This window comes from Mesocricetus auratus, unplaced genomic scaffold (genome assembly GCF_017639785.1).
Source record: "Mesocricetus auratus isolate SY011 unplaced genomic scaffold, BCM_Maur_2.0 Super-Scaffold_4256, whole genome shotgun sequence".
NCBI classification, from domain to species: Eukaryota; Metazoa; Chordata; class Mammalia; order Rodentia; family Cricetidae; genus Mesocricetus; species Mesocricetus auratus.
Window position 1 is genome coordinate 118,196,218 of NW_024429182.1, and position 12,051 is coordinate 118,208,268.

Below are 12,051 nucleotides of genomic sequence, written 5' to 3' on the forward strand. Positions count from 1 at the left end.
GATGTCCCCCGGGGGGGAGGCCGGCTCTTCAGGAGCAGCTAGTGGTGCCTTAGAATGGGCATAGGGTCAGGGTGCGCTTTCTGGATTTAGGAATGTGTGGTGTCTGAACTGCCTGCCTGCGGTTAGATGAGCAGGCACCTCTAACCCAGAAGGCTGAACCACCAGTGTTATTTTCGTATACTTTAGTAAGAGCTTGTTACATTGTTTCTGTATTCTATTTATTGTGGTGCTGGGGATCCAGCCTAGGGCTTTGTGCCTGTTAGGCAGGCATTCCACACTGCCGCATGCTCAGCCTACAGGCATGCCTCTAGTGGTAAATGGCATGTATGCCATCAGAACAGGGTTTCTTGCTAGATGTTTGGGGCTGGTCCTGAAGCTCGTCTGTGCAAATAGCCAGTTCTTAATCTGCCTTAACTATCTTGCCTGCAAAGCCAAGATGATGTTATGTCTCAGCCAGGTAATGTGATAATTTATTGAAAATGCTTTAGCACCATGCATGGCTTCTCAGCCAGGTGATGTGATAATTTATTGAAAGCCCTTTAGCACCATGAGTGGCTTGACATAAACACTCAGAATGTCTCTCCCTCCAAATGCTCCTGAAATCAGCTGTGTGGTCTGCATCTCTTAGAACTCCTCTTACCTTTTGTAGGGTGTGTATTGTGATAGCCAAGCATTTCTGACTTGTTTGGAAAGGGACATGGGTAATTTGTACATTACTGGGTTCCATTCAAAACAGGAATATGGTGGATCAGCCCTATAATTACATCGGACTGTTAGAATATGTTAGCCTTGCCCCACCTTGGGCCAGGGAATCCAGAGTTTCCCTTAGACTCAGGCTTATGGGGGCACTAAAAGCAGAGCAGACCTGGCGACCCATTCTATTATCCTATGAAGGGGGAACAGGCTAGCTGAAAGGTCAGGAACCCAATTATTAAGCATTCCCAGGTAGCTGAGCTCCAGGCATACAAGGTGAGATAAAACCCATTAGCCTGAAAGCTCAGATTAGTCACAACCCCCACCCTTCCTAGAGGCATGGGTGATGGCCAGTCACTTTCGATTGCCTTGGTACTTTAGTGCGTAAAATGGGGTGAGGGAAGGAAGTGCTGACCACTGCTTCCACTGGAAGCATCCACTGTGGGTGCTGCACAGGGCTCATTTTGGACATCATCCAGGGCTGCCTCCGTTAAGGGGTCAGACTAGTTGCTCTCCAGGAAGCTAGGAGGGCATGACTAGTAGAGACATGCTGTGTGCACACTTAGCTATCCCACTCTGAAACGCTATCAAAAGGACGTTCGAAGGCTTTGGCAGCATAGACAGGCATACACCACTGGTCACTGAAACTGCATCCTCTGCACAGTCCCTGAAGAAGGGGTTTATTTGGGGGAGGGAGAGTGTCTTAGGGTTTCTATTGCTGTGAAGAGACACCATGACCATGGCAACTCTTAGAAAATAAATCATTTAATTGGGTGGCGCATAGTTCAGGGGTTTAGTTGGCATCATGGCAGGAAGCATGGTGACACAGGCAGACATGGTGCTGGAGAAGGAGCAGAGAGTTCTACATTCAGATCAGCAGGCAGAGACAGAGACATGGGGCCTGGCCTGAGCATCTGAGACCTCAAAGCCTACCTCCAGTGACACACACTTCAACAAGGCCACACCTCCAATAGTAGGATTCCCTGTGAGCCTACGGGGGCATTTTCATTCAAACCACTACAGAGAGCCTCCCTCTTAAGCTGTTCGTTGGCTCAGTAAGGGGAAAACCACCCTAATGGGTGGACTCCTTGAACTAGTGACTGTGGTGATATTTTGTTTGTGCTCTAGCAAATGTTTGCCTGAGGATCAGAAGGTGGAGCTAGCCACTAGTAAATCATAGAGGGCAAGTATTGGTGGCACACACCTTTAATCCTGGCACTTGGGAGGTGGAAGCAGGAAGATCAGGAGTTCAAGGCCACACATGAGATTTAACCAGTCTAAAAGAAACAGCGCTAACACCTTTGATCTCAGCATTTGGGATCTCATGCCTTTAATCTCAGCACTAGGGAGGTGGAGACAGGAAGTGATATGGCTGGGGGGAGAGAGGAATATAAAGCAGGACGAGACAGGAGCTCAGCCCTTTTTGGTCTGAGAGTTTAGTAGAGGTAAGAACTTCAGTGGCTGGCTTCTTCTCTGATCTCTCAGCATTTATCCTCATATCTGACTCTGGGTTTTTATTAAGACCAATTAGAATTCTCTCTACAAGTGGCTTGCGGGTAACGGGTGATAGGCAGAATGAACACACTGGTAATAGGTGCTTGGGATGATGAAGTCTGGGGCAGACGAGTGGAAAACACCTGCGACTGAGAAGCCAGGTGGAGGAGTAGCACCCAGCTTCTTTGCTGGTGGGTGGAGCCATGCATGTAAGTTCCATAGGTGACACAAGCCTGTGGATGTGCTGTGCACTTTTTTCCTGGGTGCTGAGGCTGTCTTTGGAGACCATCACCATACCTGGCCTTTCCAGCAGAGTCCTCAGTGTCTTGGCTTCTGGGCAAGGGGCAACTGGAAGCTGACATATCACTCAGGACATATTTTGGCTTCTTATGACCATCTCTGGCCATGTCACAGATGGATGCTTTATCCTCCAGAAGGGGAGTAGACCCAGGCTCTTATGTATTGGGGCTACTTCGTGTAGCTCAGACCAGCTCTGCCCACATCTGCCTCGTTCATGTTAGCCCTCTGTGGCAAGTTTTATTCTTGTCATTTGTAGATCAGCAGATGCATTTAGGGAGGCAAAGAGACTTTGGGAGGCAGCATTTGAATCCAGAACTATATGATTGCGAAACCACTCATATTCCCTGCTGCCTGGACATGTCTCGTTAAATGAGAATTCATGAAACAGTAACGAAGGACCAACCCACTGCAGGCTGGTGGAGTCCTGGATAGGCTGAGAGTCTGAGGATTTGGAGGAGAGAACTGTGAGGCTTAAGGGGCTGAGATTCTCAAACTTGGAGGACGATAGGAGTCATGGTCTTCTAGTGTGTATGACACAGGAGGCCGGCTCTTCATCTGAGTGAGTAAGCCTAAGACAGCAGTGAGAAGGCTGAGAAGGAACACATGGGAAACCCTTCACACGTGAGCGTGAGTTCTTGAAACATTCCCGTGATCCTTCAATAAATATTTGCAGAGGATATGGTTTCACTGCCAAATGCTGGGGATAAAATGGTGATTAAAATACTGGCTAACATCCTTGAGATGGTTCAGTTCTGAGGGGCAGGAAGAAGGCCCATCAACAAGCAAAAGGGAGTGGGTGCCTGGCTCCCGCCATCTGGCTCAGGGAAGGCCTCCTAGTGAGAGCCCAAGAACAATGAGGAGGGAGCCAGGAGAGGACAGATAAGACATGGACACAAAGCCAGCTGCGGACACTGGGACAGAGTTCAGTGGGCTGTGAGGGCAGCAGGTGGACGATTAATCCATCTTTGTGTCTTTGGTTCTTATCTGTCTCAAACAGCTCAAGAACAACTGTCTGAAGGAAGGCAAAGGGATACATTTCTTGATCTCATGTAGAGTCACATCTGACAGATTGATTGGAATCTAAGTCACAATGCACATTTTGTCAAATTAACTGTGGAAATACATCTTAGGTGTCATTTAAGTCCAACGTGGCCAGTGTGTCCTCAGATGATGGGACCAATCATGCTTTATCTGATGGAACCCAAGTTTAATCAACTGGTTTCTGTCTGTGGTCTGTGATACACAGAATACTAGGATCCCTGGATCTATCAGTTAGGGTCAACTGACTGCAATCTTGTGTCTCCACACATAGAAAGAATGGGATTCTGGCTCCCCCTGCTCTTTTTCTTTTGGTTTTTTTGAGACACAGTTTCTCTCTGTAGCCCTGGCTGTCCTGGAACTCACTCTGTAGACCAGGCTGGCCTTGAACTCTCAGAGATCCACCTGCCTCCGCCTCCAGAGTGCTGGAATTAAAGGCTTGGGCCACCAACGCCTGACTCTTTGCTCTTTCATGTATCTTTATGTCTCATGTAACTCAGGCTGGCCTTGAAGTCACTATGTAGAGAGCAATGACCTTAAGACTCCTGATCTTTCTGCCCCTGCTCCCCAAGTGCTTGAAATACAGGTGTGCACACACACTTGGCTATAGTGTGACTTTAGTGAGCTTATCAAGAAGAATCAGAATGACTCTGTGTCATGAGGAAGCGTCTCACTTGAGCCAGGCTGACTCCAGAGCAGGGGCGGGAGCCCTTGAAAGGGCAGAGGTGCTTATAGCATTATTTGTCTCAGTCTAATAGCTTGAATTCATAAAAAACAACTGTCCAGATGGCATTTCTGGGTCCCCAGTGTTCTTATAGCTCCCAGTGCACACTCCAACTAATAATCAAGCAGTGACTTTTCTGGGCTTCTTTTGGTTTTCATTCTGGGTTTGAACCCAGGGCCTCACACATGGTAGGGATGTGCTCTACCCCTGTGTTATACCCTGCTAGAAGCTTATGTTTTGATCCACATACCCCAAAGATGACATAGTAGCCCATTTCACTCTGTGAGGAAGTTCTTCAGCCAACAGTGGGCTAAGTAACTAAGTTGGGTCAGGTTGACTTTGGCTGTTAAGATTGGGGTTTTTTGAGTGTGATTGGCAGTAATTTTGTATTTAGGTGTATTCTGAAAAAGAGATCCAAAAATTATCCAGGCCGTGGATGCAGCTATAAGAATGTAGTTTCTTCAGGTGTCATTGAAGGTGACACTCATTTAGATGATGCGAAAACAAATTTTGTTTCTTGCAGCCATACCTCTTGTACAAGCTTTCTAGCCACCATCCTTTCAGCCAACTTGTGTGCATAAGTGGACAAAACCAGCTTAGCATGAATGCCTGTCAAGGAAGGCCCACGGGCACATTTCCTTACCACGTGCTGCACAGAGAACATTCCTGCAACCTCTGCTTTCTCCCATCCTCTCTCTCTCTCTCTCTCTCTCTCTCTCTCTCTCTCTCTCTCTCTCTCTCTCTCTCTCTCTCTCCCTTCCTCCCTCTCTTCCTCTTCCTCTCTTTCTCCCTCCCTCCCTCCCTCTCTCTCTCCCTCCCTCCCTCTCTCCCTCTCTATCTCTCTCCCTCTCTCTCTCCCTCCCCCCTCTCTCTCTCCCTCCCTCCCTCCCTCTCTCTCTCCCTCCCTCCCTCTCTCCCTCTCTATCTCTCTCCCTCTCTCTCTCCCTCCCCCTCTCTCTCTCCCTCCCTCCCTCCCTCTCTCTCCCCCTCCCTCCCTCCCCTCCCCCTCTTTCTCTGAAGCATCACGTCACATGCCTTTGATAATTCACATCACATTCTCCTCCTTGGACATCCACAGCACACACAAACATGCACACCAAAAGCTATCAATATTCTTGTCACACATATACATACCCTTGAATGTTCGCACCCAAGCCTTGGGATGCGTTTGCTACCACACACGATACAAACATCCGAGATCGGTCTGATACATCCGTACCTCTGATAAATTTACACTCGCTCCGTTCATGAGCACACATCGCTTCATGCACAGCTAGAAATTGATCCACTAATGCGTGTGCACATTCTTGAGCATTCGCGTCACATACAGGCTCATGAATAGTCACCTCACACATCTCAGGTCCTTTACCGGTTGCTCTCAGATCGTGTGTGTGTGTGTGTGTGTGTGTGTGTGTGTGTGTGTGTGTGTGTGTGTTTGGGAGAATGTGTGGTAACCCCTGTAAATACCTTTCTCAAGCGTTCTTGCTGACTGGATTCTCATTGGATTTAGCCTGCGATGTCAAGAGGTTAAAGGGAAGAGAAGCTAAGCATTCTTTCCACTCTGTGCTTATGTTGCCTGCTCAGCATCTCTGTGGTGCCAAATTCAGTTGGGAAGCCTCCTTTGTGATTCATGTTCCTGCAGGATGACACACTCTGGGCACATCACTTTCTTTCACTATCCCCAGACCTAGGGGTGGTGGTAGCTTTCCTCTTGCTACCCTCTGAACTGCCTCTCCACACCCTGTCTCATTTTTCAGCCCTCCTGACAGCTTTGTAGCTCATTGCCCATATTGAAAACTCTCATTTGAACTGCCTAACATGGGCTGCATTTTCCTTACTGTGTCCTGATTGAGGTTGAGCCAACAACATGATAACAATGGATTTCATTGTGACACTTAGACATACATGTAATGTGCTTTGATTATATTACAACCTCCCCATCCTTCTCATCTTTCCTAGTAATCTCTCTTCAATTTTGGGGGCATCTCAATGATTTTTTTCTCTAGAGTCCATATATGAAAGAACACATGTGATACTTATTTTTTGAGTCTGGTTTATTTCACTTAACAACCATTTCCCCATCAATGATATGTTTTTTTTTCTTTGCGGCTGAATAGTGCTTTATTATGTATACATATTACACTATCTATGTTCATATGTGAATGAGCACCTAGGCTGATCCCATGTTTTGACTGTTGTGAATAGTTGGTGATCAACACCGGCAACATGTGTGTCTGACTTGATTCTATTATAGATATACTCAGGAATAACACTCACAGGACAACATTCTCATCCCCAGCCCACAACCTTGCCTCCAGCTGTGGTCAGATATTTATTGAACGGAACCCTGGTTCATACTATTCAATATTTGCTGAGTGCATGAGTCCAGTACATCATTCTGCCCCCTCTACTGATCCAGAATTTTTCTGGGCTATGGCTTAGGGACCTCTTCTGCCTTCTCTAGGTGGATACAAGGAATAGCGACAAGACTCATTACAGTCCAGATCTCCTTGGAGAGAGTCCATTTGGAGAATGGACAGTGTCCTTGGAGGAAACTTAGAGAGGCATTGCATAGGACCAGAGTTTTGCATCAGTTGGCTAGATGTGGTTTCAGAAGCAAGTGGATGTCACTACCTGGCTCCCTGGGAAAGAATAGGGTCATCTTTCTCTCTCCATAAAGATTTATTGTGTGAGAACTGGTCACTGACTCTAAATCTAAACTCACAGCTCTGACATGTCCTTGGGCAAAGCTTTGCTTTGGCTTTCTCGTTCTCAAAATTATGAGGTATTGTTGCCAGTCATTTATTACTGTTTTCAAAATGCCAAGGGAACTGTTTAATCTTGAACAAGTTTTATGCCAGCATGTGGGCCTCGTTTTCTTCATTGGCAGTGGAAGAAAGTTGGAATTACAACGTGGTCCGGGCAGCTGTTGGTTCCTGAGCATCAGGGATCTGGTGGGTCTATGTAGTACACGTCATATCCACAGGGAGGCGCCACACACAAATGTATGCATCGCCCGGGTACTCCAGGCCAAAAGCTGGGCTGTGGGGTCAGAAAGCTCATTGGTCTCTCTCTTTTCCAATGCTTTCTAGCATGTTATTACCACCAGGTGGCCATCTGCCTATTACAAACCGAGTCAAGACACCGATGGCCACTGCAAACACGTAACTGTATTGCAAGGAAGAAGTCACCAACCAAATCGTTAATGCATTAGCTTAATGCATTAGAAGGAGCTGACAGGATTAAGCTGAGATCACTAAGAGGGTGCGGGAACTCAGGAGGGCTAAAGTGTGAAAGGGTAGGAAAAACTGGGGAGAAGGGAATGGGTACCAGCATCCAAGCAGGTTGGTTCGATTTCACGTATTTTTCCCTGGATGGCTTGCTAGATTCTCCCTGTAGTTCAGTGTCCAAAACTGCTCTGTTCCTCACAAGAAGCCAGAGGGAAGCAGGGCTGAAGAAGTATCTCTGACAGATGAGGGGAGAGTGGGCTGGGGAGTGAATTGGATTGCAGAGCTGGGTCTTAAGTCCAGTCCTCATGTGCCAGGATGCCAGGCTCAAGCAGGACACCCAGGGTCCTGGAACTGTCAGCATGGTGGGGTACCCTAGCACGGAGTGGGTTTGTGTGACTCTATCTGTCGCAGTTCCTTGCATGTGACAGGGAGGCAGTGCTGACCTTGGCTTCACATGTAGCCGTGGTGAAGCAAAGTGGGCTCTTTGAGTTACCTGCTCCTAGCCCTCTTGTTGTATCTGGGAGTAATGAGGCCCAGAGAATGTCAGTCACTTGGCAAGATCTTATGATGGGGGCAAAAGCAAGAGACTAGGGTCTTCATTGCCTCCCTGGGCTTTTACTATGATGCCCTGTGGGGCCTACTTGGTTCTAGCATGGGATCCCTGGTGTTTGCTGGGAGCCTGTGGGCCTCGCCAATTGCCCTCAAATACTAGCTTCCTAGGAGCCAGGCCTATCCCTTGGCCAGCATCTCCTCCCCTGCTGGCCAAGTTCCTTGGCCTTTGTGAGACCTATTGGGTAGAGCAGGGGATTACCCAGCATGCCAGGCCTGTGGAGGCCAGAGAATCAGGCTCTTGGCTCTGCACAGCTTTTCCTGGGATTACATGATAATGCATTTGAAGAAACATTAACTCATCCAAGTTTATGGATTATATGGAAACGAAATCATAGTAATCTCCTTAGCCATCTGGTCCTTGATGCCACTTAGCCAGGACCTCCCAGAAACCCCTCTGGCCCCCACGCAGGCTGGGGCCAGGGTTGGCCATTCTCTTCATCCCTTAGGCCAGGCCAGCATTTTCCAAGGGGCTTGGAAAGGCCAGGACAATTTGTGTCTTCAGTATCAGAGAGGTGGGCGGAAGAGCAGTCGTAGCAGAGCAGGGATGTGGGAAACCATTCATTACCGATAATGCTGCCTATGGGCCGCAGACCTGTTTTTGTAGTGAAAACCCGACTGCATTTTAAAAAGCATCATTAGGCACACTTCTAGCGTTGGAGTACCGAGAGGGGAGTTTTTCTCCAGATGAGATGATCAGATTTTCCATCCTTCTAAAGAATTCTGAACAATGGAACCCTGGCTCTTCTCTGCGACCCAAAAAGGGGCTAGGGGTTCTTTGCAGCTGGGAATTTGGATTGTGCAGTCAGGATAGACAGAGGACAGAGTCTCCTGAAACTTTGTAACGGGGACTAAGAGGCTCAGGGTAATGTTGTGCAGGCACAAGGCACATGGGATTTTGACTCTAACCCACCAAGTGTCTAGCCCACCAGTCTCTGTATGACCCTTGGCAAGTCCTATCCCTTTCGGGTTATTATATGGAATAAGTGTGTTTACTTAAATTTAAAATTTATTTTTCTGTTTGTACACGTGCAGCAGGGCATGTGTGGAGGTCAAAGGACCATGGGGCGGGGGGAGTCGGTCAGTGTTCTCCTTATACCACAAGGGTCCCTGGGATCTAATTCAGGTTGTCAAACTTAGAAGCAAGTGCCTTTACTTACTGAGCCATCTTGCCAGTCCATGTGTGCTTGCTTTATCATTAATTAATTCATTCATTTTTGTAGTGCTGGATATTGAGCCCATAGACTCACACATGCTATGCAAACACTTTAGCACCAAACCACACCCATAGCCCTTAAGTGTCTATTGCCACGTGAGTGTGGATGAAGCCGATAGTCCACACCAGTGCCATGCTGGTAAATAAACCGTTGGAGGTGGTGGGTGGGTGGTAAGTGTTACTGAAATCACCTCATGTTAATTTCCGTGGTGCAAATACTCCCACCAGGGTTGGTCCCGAAGTCCCACTAACTAGAGAGCTGCGAAGAGGTGCACACAATTAGCTCCCAATTGGTTGGTCCCAGTAAAGTTCAAGCATGCTACCCGCAGGTAGGAGAAGGCCTTTAACAAGCATCACATGGTTCAGATGTAGCTCAGAGAGAGATCACTTGCCTTGCATGCACAAAGCTCCGGGTTCGATGGCAAGCACTGAAAATAAAACTATAGGTGTTCACACTGGTTGGTAAAGGGTCACTTTCTCAAAAGTCCCTCCCTTACTCTGTCAGCCTTGCCCCTCCTCCCGTGAGCATGTGCGTCTCTCGGTGACCCATCCACTACAGCAATGAGTCCCTGCTTCAGCGATTTACCAATGTTACTTCTGATTGGTTAGGGCTGTGATGGGGCAGTAGATGAATGATTTGGGTATCATAGGTCTGTGTCCCCAAAGATGTCAAGCCAGTCTATCTAGTGGCCCTGATCTATGGGGAGAATGCTTGAATTATTACTGTCAGTCAAGTTGCGAGACCCCCCCCCCACAGTCCCTTAGATGGTTATATGACTAAGGCCAGACATTGTATCTGGAGTCTGAACTGGCGTAATAGGGGATGTCTGTCTCCTTTAGAATAGAGTTTGTATATGGTTTGCTCAAATGATTAAAAATGCAATCAATATGACCAGCCTCACTGGCTTGGAATGTCACATTTCTTTTATTTCTCCAATTAGCTGCTCGAACAATCTTGATTATGCAGAAGTTTATTTAGAATAGCTCTTTTGAGGCTTCTTGCCCCATTGACTTGTTGGCTCCTTATGAAGGAAGTCGTCCTGTTTTCAAAAGCCAGCAAGAAAAACAATTCAAGTCAGATCAGCTGGCCTGCTGGCAGGCCGGGTTGGTGACTGCTGTTGTGTTTGCTCAGGGTTCACAAACTGAGCGATATGCCAGATTAGTTGGATTCCGGCTCTATGGAGCAGCCAGGCAGGTGGTAGACATGGTTGGGATGGGTTGGAGGTGACAATAGTGTGGTGAGGTCTGTGGTAAAGTGGCACATGTGTTTCACCAGCCACCTGTGGTCACATGGAAACATGGGCCCTGTGTAAGTAAGTAGTCTTACATTTTCAAAAGAAACCACATATATGTGGGGATTTATTTTTGAGGCATAGTTGGTGTCAAATAAAGCACAAATGTAGTGAATTCTCACATATGTATATGCTCTGTGTATGTAACCCTCATCCATATAAGGATCTGGTCAATTTCCACACTGGGAAACAACCCCCCCCCCATCCGCCTTGCTTCTTCCTGGTCACTGGGTTCTCCTGTCCGCACCAGGGATAAATATTGACTTGAAAAGACAGAGATGAACTTCCTTTGGCCTTGGAGTTCCTGTGATAACTGTACAGGCAGTGTTCTTTTGTAACTATCCTCTCAGACGCTTTCTGAGGTGTGTACATTGCTGGTTTTTGTTTTGTTTTGAGACAGGGTCTCGCTATATAACCCAGGCTGGCTTTGAACTCACAATCTTCCTGCCCTGGCCTCTCAAGACTCGGGCTTTATTCATGTTACATGCACCACTGGGCCACTCCTTTCTGTTGCTGAGTATGACCGAATGCTCACAATTGTCTGTGCACGCTCTTTCTGAGGAGTACATGTTTGGATTGTTTCCCCTCGTGGGCCATCACGAATGAAGCTACCATGAACTCTCAAGGGCCTCTTTTTGTACACACAAGCATTCGGTTTATCTCAGACATACTCATTTACGTGAGTGGACAATGAGATTGGTGTCTGTAACCAATCATTTTCTTTAATGATTTCACCAGTTGACACGTCCACAGTACGTGTGACTTCTGGTGGCTCCCCTCCTCATTGGCACTCTTGGCTAGTCTAGCGGCTGTGCAGTGGTAGGTCAATGTGGATTTGTGTTTCCCTGATGAATGATGGCTTTGATCATCTTTACATACACTCGTTGGCTAGTCAGCATCTTCTTTTGCAAAGTTTGTTTTCTGAGGCAGAGGAGTTACTTAGGTAGATTCCTTCTCTAGCAGGTGAGAGGCCCTGGGTCAATCAGTAGCATTGCAAGAGGAAAAGAGAAAACAAAAACAAACAACCAAAACAAACTTCTTGTCTTCCTTTTTTTTTTTAACTTGAGGTAATTCATCAACATCACTATTGTTTTTTAATATTGATTGATTGATTGTGTGATAATTGGTTCTCACCTCTACCATGTGGATCTGGAAGATCTAACTCAGGTCTTCAGCCTAGTGGCAAGAATCTTTACCTGCTGAACCATCTTTCTGACCCTTATTACACACACACACACACACACACACACACACACACACACACACAGTTTATATTTTATTTTGTTAGTGATTTCTATTTTAATCCATTGAGGACAGAGAAAATACATGATTTTAGTCTTTTTAGATTTGTCAGTTTTTGTTTTCTGTCCCAAGTATTTGGGCTATTTTGGTGACTTTTCTTGTAATTTTGGGTAGGATTATTTTTGGCACTGGAGTTTGAACTTGTGCCTTGCA